Raw genomic sequence first — 19,638 nt, forward strand, 5'->3', positions numbered from 1 at the left:
ATTCTTGAAGGAAGAATAAGTTTGAACCCCTTTTGATGTATCTCCTATAATTAGCTCCTTTGGATGAGCATCTATATACTTCCATTCCTTGGGTAAGAAAATTTCGGAAGAAGATACATCCAAGTTGCTATTTTAAGGAGGGAGTTCATTTAAATTTAAATTATCAAAACCAAAATCATCATCAAAATCATTTTTCTTTAACTCAAAATTTTCATTAAAAATTACATGAATAGACTCTTCTATAACTAAGGTTCTTTTATTAAAATCACGAAGAGCCTTAGAAATGGAAGAGTAACTAAGAAAGATGCCTTCATTGGATTTAGCATCAAATTTTTCTAAGGTATCCTTTTCATTCAAAATAAAGCATTTGCAATCGAAAACTTTAAAATAAGAAACATTTGATTTTTTGTTATTCCATAATTTATAGGGAGTTTTTGATAGAGATGGTCTTATTAGAACCCTATTCATGACATAGCAAGCCGTATTAACGGCTTCAGCTTAAAAATACTTAGGTAGACTATACTCATTTAACATGGTTCTTGTCATTTCTTGTAAATTTCTATTTTTTCTTTCAACTGCCCCATTTTGTTGAGGATTTCTCAGAGTGGAGAAGTTATGATTATATCCATTGGATTCACAAAAACTTTGGAAGTCATGGTTTTGAAATTCGCCACCGTGATCACTCCGAATTGATGAAATCATGAAGCCTTTTTCATTTTAAGTAAGTTTACAAAATTTAGAGAAACATTTGAGACAATCACTTTTGTGAGCCAAGAAATAGGTTCAAGTGTATCTACTATAGTCATCGACAATTAGGAAGGCATATTTGCTTCCTCCTAGACTCGTTGTGTCAATTGGTCCAAATAAGTCCAAATGGATCAATTGTAATGGTCTAGTAGTGCTAATTTGATTTTTTGGTTTGAAACTAGTTTTTATTTATTTACCTAGTTGACACACATCACATACTTTGTTCTTAACAAACTTCATATTGGGAATCCCTCGTACTAACTCTTTAGATAAGATCTTAGCTATTAGTTTTATACTTGTATGACCTAATCTCTTATGCCAAAGCCAAGCATCATCATTTAAAGCGGAGAAGCACATTTCATTACTCAATTCGTCAAGGTTGATGGTGTAGACATTATTTTATTTTAAAGCAATCATTGACATGTTATTGTTTGGTTTTTCAATAATGCACACATTAGATTCAAATCTAACGATGTAACTTTTATCGCATAATTGACTAATACTTAAGAGATTGTGTTTTAATCCATCAACTAGCAATACATCATTAATTAAAATTTTAATTTGTTACCTATGGTTCTTTTGCCAATGATTTTGCCTTTGTTATTATCTCCGAAGGTGATGTACTCTTCTTCTTTGCTAGTGAGTATAGAGAAATGAGATGGATCTCTAGTCATGTGTCTTAAGCATCCACTATCAAGATACCATCTCTTGCTCCTAGCTTGTGGGTTTGTCTACAAAAGATGATAGTTTTTAGGTACCCATTTGATTTTGGGTGCCTAAAAAATTGATCTACCAATTTTGTTATTCATCATTAAACTATTTATAGTTCCTTTAGGAACCCATATCAACTTACGTGGTCTAATTTTCCTAAATGGATATTTGTAAGCAACATGTCTAGATTACAACAAAAGTTACATTTCAAATGAGATGAAACATGTAATGTAGGTCCTTTAATGAAAGTGGTAGGATTTTGGTGAGATCCTCTTACAAAACCAATTCCACTTCTATTTGTGACATGACCCTTGTTTGCAAGGATCATGTCCAATCCCTTGCTACCGACCTTAAACTTGTTTAAGGTCTCTTTAAGTAGTAAATTTTTATTTTTTATTGCTTCTAGGTGTTCACACTTAGAGCATAGAGGAGTTTGAAGACTATCAAGCTTATTTTGTAGTAAGACATGCTCTTTCTTTAATAGATTAAACTTCTTACTAATAGTTCTACACTCATCAAATAATTCGTGAAAAGCGATAGAAAGTTCATCGAAAGATAAATCTTCATTAATTAAATCATATACCTTTTCTCCTAAAGCTATTAGCGCGAAGTTTGCCTTCTCTTTGTTGTTAGGTTCTTCACTTTCGGAATCACTTGAATCGTCCCAAGTCGTTTTTAAAGCTTTCTTCTTCTTCGGTTACTTCTTCTTGGCTTGGGGGCATTCATTTTTGAAGTGCCCCGGCTTCTTGCATTCATAGCATATTACTTAGTCATTTTTATGTCAAATTTATTTTTAGTATTATTTTTAAATTTGTTCTTTCTTATAAAATTTTAAAATTTTTGAGTTAAAAGTGCAATGTCATCATCACTGTCCTCGTCACTTGATGTTTCTTTCAAGTGGTCTTCTTGTGATGTAAGCGTCATATTCTTCTTGTTCTTTGGAAGGGGGTTCTCAAGCTCTTTATGAGCATGACACGTTATTTCGTAGTTAATTAGAGACCCAATAAGTTTTTCAAGAGGAAATGTTTTAAGGTCCTTGGCTTCTTGAATGGTCGTAACTTTTGGATCCCAACTCTTTGAAAGAGATCTTAAAATTTTAGTTACTAGTTCAAAGTTAGAAAAACTTTTACCAAGAGCTTTGAGTCCATTGATGACATCCGTAAAACAGGTGTACATGTCTCCGATGGACTCACTTGATTTCATTTGGAAAAGTTTGTAAGAGTGCACAAGAATATTGATTTTGGATTCTTTCACTCGACTAGTGCCTTCATGAGTGACCTCAAGAGTTTTCCAAATATCAAAAGCCGAATCACAAATTAAAACACGATTAAATTCATTCTTATTTAATGCACAAAATAAGGCATTCATAGCCTTTGCGTTTAAAGCAAAAACCTTCTTCTCCGATTCATCCCATTCGCTCATCGGAAGAGAAGATTTTTTAAATCCATGTTCGGCAATAGTCCAAAGCTCGAAATCCATGGAAATGAGGAAGATCCTCATTCGAGTTTTACAATACGTGTAATCCGACCCATTAAATATAAGCGGGCGTGTAATGGAATGATCCTCATGCATGACGGAGTAAGCCATCTCTCTTGGGTATTAAACCAAATATGAGAGTGTGCTTAGCTCTGATACCAATTGTTAGGATCAGAGTGACACTAAGAGGGGGGGGGGGGGTGAATTAGTGTAACGGATTAAAACTTGTAAGTTTAAAAATGATTTCGTAAATGCGTAGAGATTTCGATTCGACAAAGAATGACTTAGTAAAAGTAGCTCGAGTAAAGTAAGGAGATGAAAACCAAAAGCTTGCTGCTATGTAAATAACAGTTTCAGAAAGATAAACACTCACACATTCAAGGAACACACTAATTTAAGGTGGTTCGATCAAATGACCTACATCCACTTGCGAAGCCTTCTTCGATGAGACTCCCAATTTTCACTAGCAAATCACTTTGAAGGGGAAGGACAAATACCCCTCTTATAACCTTTTACAAGTGGTTCATACTCTTACAAGTTTTCAAAGATAAAGAGGGAGGTGAACACTTAAGCTATTGAAAATAAGACTTGGTAAAGACTTTGCTAAGGCTATATCTCAATCTCTAACTTCTCAAAGGTTGTGTTCTCTACTGAGAATTAAGGGGTATTTATAGGCCCCAAGAGGATTCAAATTTGGACTCCAAATTTGAATTGCTTTTGGGTTTTTCGGTGCTGGTGGTGCCACCGCTTATCAGTGGCGATGCCACCGCCTGTCAGTGTTTGACACTGACAGTGTACTAGCGGTGCCACCATCGGAACTCTCAAGTTCTGAGCAGTGCCACTGCCCAGTCCGATGGTACCATCGTCTGACCTTTTGGGTTCTGGGCGGTGCCACCGCCCGACCTTACAGGTCACTGGTTGGGCTCCAAATTTGGCCCAAACCAGTCTATATTAGGGCCTAGTTGGTCCCTAACCAGGTTATAAGATTAACCCTTAATCCTAACCCTAATTATATGTAAACTACAAAATTAAGACATAGTCCTAAGCAAGTTTTTAACCGGCAACGTCGAGTTTCCTTCCGGCGAACTTCCGACGGACTTCCGATACACCCTCGGATTTCTTTCGGCGAACTCCTAGTAGGCTCCCGATCTTGTGGTGAGTTCAGCGAGTCTTTGGCAAGTAGCCGAACCTTCTCGGTGATCTCCGCGAACCTCCGATGATCTTTCCGGAGGACTTTCGAAAACTTCGGCAATTTCTTCTCGGTTGATTCCGGCAGCACTTCCAACGAATCTTCAAACTCTCGGTGAACTCTCGAACATCTATCAAACTTGACTCCAGTAGACTTACTTTATGTCTTCAAGCTATCGTAGTTAATCCTACATACTTAACTCAATAATATAGATTAGATCAATTAACCCATCAATTAATTTCATCATCAAAATCCGGGATTCAACATCATCAACATTCATGCCTAATGCTTTAAGTTTTGCAGCTTTATCAACCATATTGAGGATGTGATCCTGAATTCCTCGAGTATCATCATACTGAGTCGTAGTCAGTTCTTTCATTAGTGTACCAGCCAATGACTTATCAGTATATTTAAATCTATCTTTAATAACCTTTAAATATTCATGTGTGCTACTTGCAATCGGTAATGAAGTCCTTATATTATTTACGATTGTCATTCTTATGAATATTAAACTAAGCCTATCAGATCTTTCCCAAGCCTTCATTTAATTAACTTATTCCATAGTACTTTCATCAGTCAAATCTATGGGCTTTTCAATGAGTAATGCTAAGTCAAGATCTAATACACCCAATGTAAATTGCATATGCTCTAATCATTCTGAATAATTGAATCCAAAGAGTACAGGGATGTTGAATCTCGGATTTTGATGATGAAACTAATTGATTGTGTTTAGATGTTTAAAAGCATTTTGAGTGATATAGGTCTACTCGATCAGGATTAGACAGTTAACGCAGGAGGAATTGACGTTGTGCCGGAGGAGATCACGTTAGGATATTGGATGGCAGAAGGCTTCGGACGTCGGGCATCGGGCCAAGAGTAGAATTGTGCCAAGGATATTGGGGTTGCGGAGGTCAACCGCCGATTGGGCAACAAGCCGCAAGAGAGGACGATGCGCCGAAGAATCGGACGAAGCGCCAACCAATGACGTGCCGGGCAACAGAATGTCAATTCGCTTTGTAATAATTGTCTAGATCGCAGTAGAGTTTTGGCTTGTGTGTGCAAGATTAACTACGATAACGATGAAGACATAAAGCAAAACAAAGTGTCGGAGTCAAGCACGAAGGATTCATTGCGAGTTCGAGAGTTCGACGGAAGTCCGAAGGTTCGTCGGGAATGCTGCCGGAACTAGCCGAGAATGAGTAGGGAGCTTGCCGAAGGGTTTTTCGGAAGCTCGCCGGAAGGTTCGTTGGAAGTTCACGGAGCTCGCCGAGAAAGATTGGAGCTTGCTGAAGAAGCTCGTTGGAACTCGTCAAGATCAAATCGTGAAGTCTAGGAGCTTGCTGGGAGTCCGCAGAATGGTTTCCGAGAGTTTATCGGAAAACCATCGGAAGTTCGCCGGAAGCTCGCCGGAAGAAGTCTTGACTTACAGACTTTGTAATAGCTTAGAACATGTCTTTAAATTAGTAGTTAGCACGTTACTTAGGGTTAGGATTAGGTGTTAATCCTATAAACCAAGTAGGGGCCAATTGGGCTCTAGTTCGGACTGGTTTGGGCCAATTTTAGAGCCCAACCAGTGAGCTAAAATAGTGTAGGCGGTGGCACCGCCCAGCACCCGAGAGCTGGGCGGTGGCACCGCTTGGCTGGGCGGTGGCACCGCCAGCATCAGGAACCCAAGAGAATTCAAATTTTGGAGCCCAAATTTGAATCCTCTTGAGGCCTATAAATACCCCTCAAATCTCAACTGAGAACACAACCTTTTGAAAAGCAATAGTTTGAGTTAAGAGCCTTAGAATAGTCTTTGCAAGCCTTGTTTTTCATATTGCTTAAGTGTTCACCTCCTCCCATCTTGTTGAAAAGAATTGTAAGAGTGTGAACCACTTGTAAAGGTTGTAAGAGGGGTATTAGTCCTTCCCCTACAAGAAATTTGCTAGTGGAAGTTGGAAGCCTCTTCGAAGAAGGCTTCGTAAGTGGATGTAGGTCATTTTGACCGAACCACTTTAAAAACTGCTGCGTTATCTGGTTTGCATCCTACTCTTGCCATTTACATACTGCAAACTTCTCTACTTAGTTACTACGCTTCCATACGTTTCTAAGTTATCAAGCTTCTAAAATCGGTTTCCATTGATATTGCTTTTCATCGTATGAAAGATTTATCAAAACCTAAGTTTTAATCTGCTGCACTAATTCACCCCCCCCCTCTTAGTGCCGCTCCAATCCTAACAAGGGACACTAAAAGCATAAGAATATATGGACGGAAGTACCACTACAAAATATAAAATAACATTAATGCTATGAGTTTTTCAAAATTTGATGAACTATTGATATCATCTATATTACACCTTTTGGTGAAATATTAATATATCTAGTGTTTGCTCAAGATTATCTATGGAGGACTGATACCGTCCTTATGGAATAGTGTTGTTGCCTTTGGGTATATAACCCTAAACTCCAAGAATATCCAAAATAGTATCATCTTAACCTATCATATAATTATTTGAAATAAATTCTCCTTTGGGATTATCTAAATCTCTTCATTATGTGTGCCATTACGAATATTATTTTCTTAATGTCATTTAGGACTAATTTCTTAATATTATTTTATAAGTTATTGGTCTATGTCACTTTAGTGGCTAAAGACCAATACAATAATATAAAATATAATTTAAAATTTTTATAAATGATAAAATTTTTATTTAATTCACATCACAAAAGCTTATCATCCTATGCCACTTTGATAGCTACAAGTCAGATAAAACTTAGGGAGATGAGTTACAAATAATATTCATCAAATTTTTTTAATTTAATTTATATTAAGTAATTTAATAATAGAATAATAACCATAATAATTATTGAATATTAATTAATAAAAAAAACTCATATGATAATCATGATAACATATAAATCATGCCTTCATGTGAAAGATAAATATTATTTTATAATTTTAAATTTATGTATGTGAATAACCAAATGAATATTCAAGAACAATAATTAGATTTTATTTACCACATGTAAAAATATAATCAATAATTCATATGAGAAAACTATAAAAGTAAATCGTAATTTATAGTTTTTTAATCAAATTAACTCTAATCAAATAATCAAAATATAATCAAGATTAAATTCAATCATAATTATAATAAATCATATTTATCAATTTTATAATTGAGAATATAAATTAGAATTATAAAATTCTAATTTGGTAAAACTATAAATATATTGACAAGACATAAATTGGAATTATAAAATTTGTAAATGGTAGAACTATAATTTGATAAAACCCAACCTTGAGGGCAAAACTATAAATATACCAAAACCTAAGCTGCCTGCGCCGCCACTGCCGTGGTGCTGCTGCTACCTGGGCATGTGGCCACCGCCTTGGCGTGGCTCTTGCCCATGCGCGGCCGCCACTTGGGTGTAGCTTGTGCCCATGCACGACTTCCGCTTGGGCGTTACCTACCTGCATGTGGTTGCCGCTTGTGGGCGACCTACCTATGTGTCATCGTTGCCTTAATGCGGCCTGCCCACGTGCAGCCACTACATGGGCGCGATGTTGCCCGTGTGCGGTCGTCACATGGGCGTAGTGCTGCCTGCATGCGGCTATCGCATGGGTGCAGTGCTGCCCACGTATAGCTGCTACCTATTGCTTTGTGGCGGGCACGTTGCCTAGTGCGACCTCTGTCGCCTATAGGCTCGTTGGCTTTACACAGTAAGGTCGACGATGACCATTGTTGCTTCGCGATCATTGGAGAATAGGGATCATTCATGCATCATAAACAAAAATAATATATATAATATATTTAATCTCAAGAACCTAGGCTCTGATATGAATTATTAGCATAAAATCTATAATATACTATATTAAATATGGAAACAAATATGTAATATGCTATATTAAATATAAAAACATTCTTTTATGTTAGGATTGAAATTAAATATAATTAGATATGGTTTTAGGATGCGTACCTTTTGATGCCATATGAAAAGAGATCTCTGTATGATCTGCAAATGCATCGTTTTTAGATTCAAGATAATTTTCCTCTTTTTCTATCCTTTCATAGGACCATTTAGATTGATGGTTAGAGAGAAGCGTTGAAAGAGAGATCCTCTATGAGATGCGTAACCTCTCTTTTTATTCTTCCAGTCCCTAGAGGTCCTATCTATTTATAAGCGAGAGTAGAGGGTCTAGGATAAGTAATTAGGAGAGTTCCTCCCATCAATGGCATTTCCTAAGGAATCCTATTTTAAGTGAGCTTCTATTGGCCAATATATGTCATCAAAATCTAATTAGTTATATTATATATATTTTTTATCTAATTATAAAGGGTCACAAAATCTAACATTCTCCTATTTGGCCCATTAATTGATAAGATATAAAAAGATATTCAAAATCAAAATAAACAAAACAAAATTTATTTAAAAATAATTTTACTTAATTTGATTCCAAATAATTTTAAAAAATATTTTATACATGGCTATGAATTTTAAAACAAGCCAATAAGTCCAATAAACATAATAATACTATATTAAGTCCAACTATCAATGCAAGTCATAGCGGTTGTATATCATAAATGTCATACTCCTTCTATGTACCGTAATATTGTTATTCTTTCTTAATATATTCCATAATAACCTCTATAATTTGTCTTGTTAAGATAATCCTATTATTACATTCAATTATAATATACATAAACATAAATGTAAATAGGATAGCAGAAACAAATAACTTTAATTAAGAATATGTTCTTTAAATATTTTACGCTATAAAGTTTTTGTGAATGGATCAACAATCATCATAGTGGTGCTTAGGTTATCAATTGATACTTATTGTTTCTAGACTCTTTCTCGAACCACCATTCTTAGTCTAAGAAGAAAACTACTATGATATTATCATAAAATATCTTCAGCAATATGATAATTAAATCGATCACCAAAATCTAACACGCCGTACCTAATAAAGAGCGGAGGATGGAGAATGAGACGACGGGTTTCTCCGATTCTCACAAAAGATTGTTTTTGTATACTTAAAAATGTGAGGCAATATATAAGGCTTTGTGAACTTTTTGCAGATTGCATCAGCAAATTAAATTACCCCTTTGCTTAACATTATTGACAAAGTTCATAGCAAAGTTTTAAAGCATCAGGGAAGGAAGCAAAAATCAATAAGCAACCATCTTGCGGAAAAGGCTCTTTGAGTCCTCATATCCTACTTAACTCCATCACTCCATTCATAGCTTGCTTAAATAATCTATCAATAATTTTAGTGAAATTAGATAGCATTACATGTTGAAGATCATCAACATGACCAACTTTTCTTCAAAGCTTTGAACTTACATTACTTCAATATGAACATTATATGATCCACTAATACAAACTTAACTTAAATATATCTGTGGGAATCTACCTAACTGATCTAAATTAACATCAACAAAGTATGAAGTGTTGTAGAGAAACCAACATTATATTATCCACTAATACAATAAAAAGCACTTCCAATGTGGTTCATGTTAGAGCTAGCCCCAGGAAATTTACCAAAGGGTAATTTTGACAATCCAAAAAAGATAATAAAGTGAAAAAATAAAAACGACAAAAACATCATATTTACGTGGTTCGGCTAATTGATCTGCATCCACAGATGAAGGAGGAGCAAATCACTACTATAAAAAAAGGACTATTACAAATGCCTTAGGAAGATGTTCCTAGGCCATAAAACATCGGAATCTATTAAACAAGAAAAACTCAAACTATAAGCCCAAACTATTTAATTGAGTGTGGACTTAAAACACCGGAATCTATTAGGTTTTTCTTGTGGTGCCTCTGACTTCAAAGCCCAGACCTTTATTTATAGTTCCAATAGGAGATAACAAGCCTGATTTTCCCAATTTGGCACTATGAGACTTGTCAAACTAACAAATCTCCACCTTGACATGTCCCAACAAAACTTGCTCCACCTTCTTTATAAAAGCCCTAATAGGCAATAACCAACAATGAACACCAACCAAGTCCAAGCACTGCTTGAACTTGTAAACCGGAAGAGGCTTCGTAAGTATATCAGTTGGATTGTCCTTCGTATGAATTTTCTGAACAAGGATCTTTCCCTCAGCAATGATATCCCGAATAAAATGAAACTTCACATCAATGTGTTTCGTCCTCTCATGATACATCTGGTCTTTAGTCAAATAAATAGCACTTTGACTATCATAGTAAATTGTAGTAACACCTTGATGTAAACATAATTCGCTGAACAAACCTCTTAACCATAAAACTTCTTTGATTGCCTCTATCACTGTCATATATTCTGCCTCTATAGTAGATAAAGCCACGATAGGTTGTAAGGAAGCTTTCCAACTAACTGCACAACCGCCTATGCAAAAAATATAACCTGTCAAATATCTTCGTTTATCAAGATCCGTAGCATAATTAGAGTCGACGAAACTAACCAAAGTGTCATGATTTTTCCCAAACTCCAAACAAGCATCTGAAGTCCCTTGCAAGTATCTGAGAATCCACTTCACAGCCTGCCAATGTATTTTACCCGGGCAAGACATATATCTACTAACTACACTGACTGCTTGTGAAATATCTGGATGAGTACAAACCATTGCATACATAATACTGCCGATGGCACTAGAATATGGAACTTTCACCATATATTCTTCCTCTTCAACTGATTGTGGTGACCCAGCAGTAGATAGCCGAAAATGGCTAGCAAGAGGAGTACTAACTGGCTTAGCATTTTTCATGCCAAACCTCTCCAAGACTTTCTTGAGGTAATTTTTCTGAGTCAGAAATATTTTTCCAACTCCTCGATCTCTTTTGATCTCCATGCAAAAAAAATTTTTAGTTGCTCCCAAATCTTTCATTTCAAATTCACTACTCAGTTGCATTTTCAAAGTGTGAATTTCTAACAAATTTTTAGCTGCAATAAGCATATCATCAACATAAAGCAATAAATACACAAAAGAGCCATCAGTTAACTTCCGAAAGTAGACACAGCTATCATACATGCTCCTCATGTAACTATGACCTAATATAAAAGAATCAAACCTTTTATACCACTGCCTTGGAGACTGCTTCAATCCATACAAGGATTTCTTTAATAAACAAACATGGTCTTCCGTACCATCAACTTCAAATTCATGAGGTTGCTCCATATAAATTTGTTCTTCAAGTTCACCATGTAAGAAAGCAGTCTTGACATCAAGTTACTCCAATTCCAAATCACACATGGCAGCTGAGGCAAGCAAAACACGAATAGAGCTATGTTTAACAACAGGTAAAAATACATCATTAAAATCAACACCATGTACCTAACTATAGCCCTTTGCAACCAATCGTGCTTTGTACCTTGCATCTTCAACCCCTGGAATACCTTCCTTCCTTTTGAAGACCCATTTGCATCCAACAATTTTCTTACCCGAAGGCGGCTTCACAAGATCCCAAGTTCTATTCCAATTGAGAGATTCAATTTCTTCATTCATCGCGATCAACCACTTAGTGGAATTATCACAAGAAACTGCATCTGAGTAGGAAGTAGGTTTACCAACTTCACTTGTTTCTTCTACAACAAACAAAGCATATGCAACCAAATTTGCATATCTTTGTGGTGGTCGAATATTTCTCTATGGTCTATCCTTAGTTATAGAATATTGCTCTTCCTCTGGATCATCTGCGTTAGTAGACTCGGGACCATCTACTAGCATTCTTTGAGTAAAAGAGTTCGACTTAAAAGAATCTAAACTACCAATCTCAAGCTCCACCTGCTTCTGCACACTATCATTTGTACAACTAGTAGATTCTTCTTTAGAAGATAACATAGACAATTCATCAAAAGTAACATTTCTACTGATTATAAATTTTAGGGATTTGGGATCAGAACACCATAATCTGTATCCTTTCACCCCAGAATCATACCCAAGGAAAATACATTTTTTAGCTCGAGGCTCTAATTTTCCTTCATTTATATGCATGTATGCTGGACACCCAAAAAATTTTAAATTAGAGTAATCAGCAAGAGTACCTGACCAAACTTCCTCCGGTGTTTTAAAGTTAAGTGCTGCAGATGGAGCGCGGTTGACAACGTAACAGGTCATATTAATCGCCTCTGCCCAAAAGTCCTTTGTCAACCCTGCATTTGAGATCATACACCTTGCTCTCTCCAAGAGTATTCTGTTCATACGTTCGGCCACACCATTTTGTTGAGGCGTCATCCTAACAGTGCGATGCCAAACGATTCCTTCATTTTTGCATAATTCATCAAAGTCACCTTCACGAAATTCCATGCCATTATATGTTCGAAGCCGCTTAATCTGTTTACCTGTTTGCTTCTTAATCAAAGTCTTCCATTGTTTAAAGGTTAGAAAAATATCATTTTTATGCTTCAAAAATAATCCTAAACTTTCTTGGAATAATCATCAATGAAAGTCAACATATACCTGACACCACTTTTAGACTGAACATGAGCTGGACCTCAAAGGTCTGAATGAATATAGTCAAGAGTACTTTTTGTTTTGTGAACTGCCGGAGAATTGAAGCTGACTCTTTTCTGCTTTCCAAAAATGTAGTGTTCATAAAAATCTAGTGGCCCAGTACTCAGTCCGCAAAGTAGACCCCTTTTGCTCAATATGCTCAAACCTCTTTTGCTCATATGACTCAAACGCATATGCCATAATTTGGTGATGTCAGAATCAAACAATGATGATGATGAGACTGCAACTGAGCCTGTGATAGTAGTATCCTGCAAAATATACAAGCTCCCAGACCTATAAGCTTTCATAACAACAAGGGCACTTCTAGAAACTTTCATAACTCCACATTCAGCTATGTATTTACACTCAAGAGCCTCTAGGGTACCTAAAGAGATAAGATTCTTTTTTAAATCAGGAACATGTCTAACATTAGTGAGTGTCCTCATAATACCATCATGCATTTTAATTCGGATTGTGTCTCTACCAACAACATCACATGCTGCATTATTGCCCATCAAAACAATTCTACTATTACAAGATTCATATGTGGAAAACAAATCTCTATTAGGACAATGTGATAAGAACAACCCGAATCTAAAATTCATTCATTTTTAGACCTCGTCCTATCATCAGTAGCAAAGAAAATATTTCCATCATTCTAATCAGTTGCTACACTAGCTTCAGCAGACTCAGTAGTTTTCTCAATAATTTTTTTCTTTTGCTTTAATTTATTTTTTAATTTAAAGCAATCAGCCTTAGTATGTCCCATTTTATGATAATGTCTACATTCCAAATTTCTATGCTTGGATTTAGATCTACTGTCAAATTCTCTTTTATCCATTCTACGCCTGACAATCGGACTCTCAGCCTAATTTTCTTTACTTTCCCTAGTGATATCTCTGTCTAACTACTCCATAGATTTTAGTACAGATTTAATTTCCTGATACAAAATTATTTCTTTTTCATAAATCATAGTATCACGGAAATATTTAAAAGATTAGGGAAGAGAACACAAAAGTAACAGGGCCTTATCCTCATCATCAATTTTTGTATATATATTCTCCAAATCCATAACCAAGGAATCAAATCTATCAAGATGTATGAGTATAGATGTACCTTTAGTCATCCGAAATATATACAAACTCTGCTTTAAGTAGAGATGATTCTCTATTGTCCTCTTCATATACAAGGCTTTAAGCTTGTCCCACATGCTCTTAGCTGTCCCACATGCTCTTAGCCATAGTCTCTGTAGCTATCTCCCGTAAAACCTCGTTAGAGAGATTTAGAATAATGCTGGATCGGGCCTTCTTATTATTGGGAAGAAACTTGTTAAAGTGGAATAATTCTTTCCCTCTTTGTGTATCAAAATAGGTTCCTCATCAAAATACCAACTTGATATCCAAATGAAAATATCAACCAGCACAGCATAAACAATAGAGCAAAAATCAATCACACAATGAGACCAAATCTTTTAACGTGGAAAACCCAATGTGGGAAAAACCACGGGACCGTAGTCCACCTCAAACTTTCACTATCAATAATAATGATAACATGTTTATAGTAGGTCTTCTCTAGAATAACTAGAGGATCAGAATAACATCAAGATCATAGATCTTGGCTCAAGAATAGCATATCTTCATCATATAGGATGGATCTCCTCAAAAGAGAATTATATGTCTCACAAAGTGGATATCGCAGGAAAGTACCTTAGAGAGGGTAAACTGTAGATCAACACCGTTAGGATTGTAGAGTTTGCTGCAAGGATTCTCCAGATAAAATTTGGGCCAAAACTGACAACGTTTGGCCATCGATCGTCAAGTAGAAAACTCAGAAACCTAATCTTTCTCTCTCTATTTTTCTCTCCTCTTTCCTCTGCACGTGGCCGCACGCTGCACGCTGCAATCTCACTGCGCACGCTGCCGTCACCTAATTTTGCCCTTTCTCTCTTGATTTCTTTGATTTGGGCTCATGGCCCAAATTTGTCCAAACCCACATATGGGCTAGACCTAACAATTCTCCCCCTCCAGCTCATATAGTGGGCTGTACTAAGCTCGCTCTTCGCCTACATACTTCAAGCTTCTCCTTAGGCAAAGACTTTGTCAACATATTTGATCCATTCTCATTAGTATATACTTTTTTCAACTATAATTCTTTCATCTCAAGCACATCACGAATCCAGTGATATCTCACATCAATATGCTTGGATCTAGAATGGTTTGTTGAATTCTTGGAGAGGTGAATGACGCTCTGACTATCACAGTAAACAGTATATACTTCCTGTTTCAAGCCCAATTCCTGTAGAAACTTTTTCATCCATAAAGTTTCCTTACAGGCTTCAGTAACTGCTATGTATTCTGCTTCTGTGGTTGATAGAGCAACACACTTTTGTAACTTAGACTGCCAAGAGACTGCTCCTCCTACAAATGTCATCAAGAATCCCGAAGTGGACTTCCTGGAATCAGTATCACCTGCCATATCTGCATCTGTGTAGCCTTCTAACACAGGTTCATTACTGCCAAAACATAAACACAACCTGGAAGTACCTCTTAGATATCTTAATATCCATTTCACTGCTGCCCAATGTTCCTTTCCAGGATTAGAGAGAAATCGGCTGACAACTCCAACTGCATGAGCTATATCTGGCCTAGTACAAACTATAGCATACATCAAACTGCCTACTGCAGATGAGTAAGGCACTTTGGACATTTCTTCTTTTTCTTTCTCACTTGTAGGATATTGTTTCGAATTAAGCTTGAAATGACCTACAAGTGGGGAACAAACTGCTTTGACTTTACTCATATTGAATCTTTCAAGAACCTTTTCAATGTAAGTCTCACGAGATAGTCAAATCTTTCTTTTCTTCCTATCATGAAGAATCTTCATGCCAAGTATTTGTTTCACCGATCCCAAGTCTTTCATGGCAAAAGACTTACTTAGCTCTCTTTTAAGCTTTCCAATTTTTTCAACATCATGGCCAACAATCAGCATATCATCAACATATAGTAGTAAAATAATAAAATCATCATATGAAAATTTCTTCATAAATACACAATGATCAGATGTGGTTCTATCATACCCTTGGCTCATCATAAAGGAATCAAACTTCTTGTACCATTGTCTAGGTGCCTGTTTGAGTCCATATAAGCTTTTCTTAAGTTTATATACTAGATTTTCTTTTCCCTTGACTTTGAAACCTTCTGGTTGCTCCATGTAAATTTCTTCTTCTAAGTCACCATGAAGAAATGCTGTTTTTACATCAAGTTGTTCAACTTCTAAATTTAAGCGGGCAGCCAAACCAAGAACAACTCGGATAGAGGATATTTTTACAACCGGAGAAAATATTTCTTCAAAATCAATACCTTTCTTCTGACTGAATCCTTTCACAACTAGTCGTGCCTTGTATCTCTATTGTGAGCTATTATTTTCGGTCTTCAATTTATAAACCCACTTATTCTTGAGAGCTTTCTTCTCTTTAGGCAACTTTACCAAGTCATAGGTGTGGTTCTCAAGCAGGGATCTCATCTCTTCTTGCATGGCTTTAACCCACTCATTCTTATTCTCATGTAGAATAGCTTCTTGGTAAGTTTCTAGCTCTCCCCCGTTAGTAAGCATAACATACTCATGTGGAGGATATCTGGTAGAGGGTTGTCGCTCTCTAGTGGATCTTCTCAATGGAATCTCAACTGGTGGTGGAGGTGCCTGGTCAGTTGGTTCAGCATCATCAACTGTAGGTGTATCATCACTGGTATTCTCATCACAATCTTCTTATTCATCTCCCCCATGATCATCATGAACTACAAGTGAAGGAACTGGACCCAAACTCCAAGGAATATAAATAGAGGTTTCTGGCTTCTCAATATTATCACCATCATCAAACAATTGGTCTTCAAGAAACACAACATCTCTGCTTCTAATAATCTTCTTGTTCACTGGATCCCATAATCTGTACCCAAACTCTTCATGACCATATCCCAAGAAGATTCATGCTTTTACCTTATTATCAAGCTTGGACCTCTCATCTTTGGGAATATGAATAAATGCTTTACACCCAAAGACTCTCAAATGATTATAAGATATATCTTTTCCTCTCCATACTCTCTCTGGAACATCACCTTGCAGAGGAACTGATGGAGAAAGATTTATCAGGTCAATTGTAGTTCTTATAGCCTCCCCCCAAAATGACTTTGGTAACTTAGCATGGGAAAGCATACACCTAATCCTTTCTTCAATGGTTCTATTCATCCTTTCTGCCACACCGTTCTGCTGAGGAGTTTTAGGAACTGTTTTCTCAAGCCTGATACCATGAAACCTGCAATAATTCTCAAAAGGACCCCTGTACTCGCCACCATTATCTGATCGAATACACTTTAGTTTTCTACTAGTTTCTCTTTCAACACTGACATGAAACTCTTTGAAAACATCGAGTACCTGATCTTTAGATTTCAAAGCAAAAGCCTAAACTTTTCTAGAATGATCATAAATAAAAGTAACAAAATAAAGAGCACCTCCAAGAGTTCTAGTTTGCATAGTACAAACATCAGTATGAACTAAATCAATAATATCTGATCTTCTAGATGATGGATATGTCTGAAATGCAACTCTATGTGTTTTTCCAGCTAAGCAATGATCACAAGATTTTAGAGATGTACCTTGCAACTCTGGTAAGAACTGCTTTCTAGCAAGAGTTTGAAGTCCCTTCTCGTTGATATGTCCAAGCCTCTTATGCCAAAGATCTATACTTTCACCTTGTTGAATTGCATTAATCTCTCCTTTGTGTAGCCTAGCTTCCATGACATAAAAAGAGTTAATCTTCTTTCCTTTTGCCACAATTAGAGAACCTTTAGTGAGTTTCCATTTGCTTTCACCAAAATAATGTGCAAAACCCTCATCATCAAGTCTACCTGTAGATATCAAGTTAAGACGAATATCTGGAATATGCCTTACATCTTTGAGTATCAATTTGCTCCCAATACTGGTCTCCAAGCAAATATCTCCAATACCCACAATCTTAGATGTATCACTGTTTCCCATTCTGACATTACCAAAATCACCAGCAGTGTAAGATCTAAAGAAATCACCATGAGAAGTGACATGAAATGAAGTACCAGAGTCAATTACCCAATTACTGTCCTGAGCTACAAGGCTAACACAACCTTCATCACAGACAATAGTGATATTACCTTCAGCAGCAATTGTATTGGTCTCTTTCTCATTTTTCTTCATTTCATTCTGTTCTCGCTTCCAAAACCTACACTCTTTCTTCATGTAATCTGGCTTGTTACAGTGAAAACATTTGATATCTCTTCTAGACTTGGATTTTCCTCTATATCCATGTGGGTTTCTACTATGACTTCTTCCACGTCTTTCTTGTTTTTCAATAACAAATGCCCTAGAAGAAGATTCACCATGTTCTTTCCTTCTAGCATCTTCATTTAGTAAACTATCTTTAACCATATCTATGGTTAGAGTCCCCTTTGGCGTGGAGTTACAAATAGTCACCACAAACGTTTCCCAACTTTCTGGTAAAGAGCTGAGAAGTAATAATCCCTACATCTCATCATCTATATTCATTTTCATAGCAACCAACTTATTTGCAAGACTCTGAAATAGGCTTATGTGCTCAACAATGTTACCACCATCTTTATACTTCAAATTTACAAGTCTTCTGAGGAGAGAAATTCTATTTCCCACTGTCTTTTTCGCAAAGAGGTTTTTAACCTTTGCCAAACAACATCAACTCTGGTTTTCATCTGAAATATGCTCATGCAAGTTTATATCCATCCATCTTCTAATATAGGCAATAGCTTTTTTATGTCGAACTTCTCAATCTTCATCGTCCATAGTAGAAGGTTTATCTTTCACCTTGATAAGCTTATACAAATCTTTGTAATATAGCAAATCTTCCATCAAACGCCTCCATGTGGAATAATTTGATGAGTTCAATTTAATCATACCATCTGACTGCTCCATTTCAATCACACAAGAAAAACTAGCACCAAACAACATGTTGCTCTGATACCACTTGTTGAGAAGAAACATGTTAAAGCGAAATAATTCTTTCCCTCTTTGTGTATCAAAATAGGTTCCTCATCAAAATACCAACTTGATATCCAAATGAAAATATCAACCAGCACAGCATAAACAATAGAGCAAAAATCAATCACATAGTGAGACCAAATCTTTTAACGTGGAAAACCCAATATGGGAAAAACCACGGGACCGTAGTCCACCTCAAACTTCCACTATCAATAATAATGATAACATGTTTATAGTAGATCTTCTCTAGAATAACTAGAGGATCAGAATAACATCAAGATCATAGATCTTGGTTCAAGAATAGCATATCTTCATCATATAGGATGGATCTCCTTAAAAGAGAATTATAGGTCACACAAAGTGGATATCACAGGAAAGTACCTTAGAGAGGGTAAACTGCAGATCAACACCGTTAGGATTGTAGAGTTTGCTGCAAGGATTCTCCACATAAAATTTAGGCCGAAACTGACAACGTTTGGCCACCGATCGTCAAGCAGAAAACTCAGAAACCTAATCTTTCTCTCTCTATTTTTCTCTCATCTTTCCTCTGCACGTCGCCGCACGCTGCAATGCAATCTCACTACGCACGCTGCCGTCACCCAATTTTGCCTTTTCTCTCTTGATTTCTTTGATTTGGGCTCATGGTCCAAATTTGTCCAAGCCCCCAAATTTGTCCAAGCCCACATATAGGCTGGACCCAACACTTATCCATACTTACAAGATTTTTCTTTGACGTATCATCTAGAATGTTCCCTGTAGTGCCAAATCAACTCCGTCTTGAACCAGAATAACCTTTATCTTGAGTTACCACATGCCGAAGTTGACATTTCTATCGAATTTCTCGACAACGATCTTTGTTATTGTCATCATTGCCAAAAGATCCCGAAACCAAGCTCTGATACCATTTTGTTAGAGCTAGCCTTAGGAAATTTACCAAAGGGTAATTTTGGCAACCCAACAAAGACAATAAAGTGGAAAAATAAAAGCGACAAAAACATCAGATTTACGTGGTTC

The sequence above is a fragment of the Musa acuminata genome, chromosome BXJ1-1, assembly GCF_036884655.1.
Source record: "Musa acuminata AAA Group cultivar baxijiao chromosome BXJ1-1, Cavendish_Baxijiao_AAA, whole genome shotgun sequence".
In the NCBI taxonomy this organism is placed as follows: domain Eukaryota; kingdom Viridiplantae; phylum Streptophyta; class Magnoliopsida; order Zingiberales; family Musaceae; genus Musa; species Musa acuminata.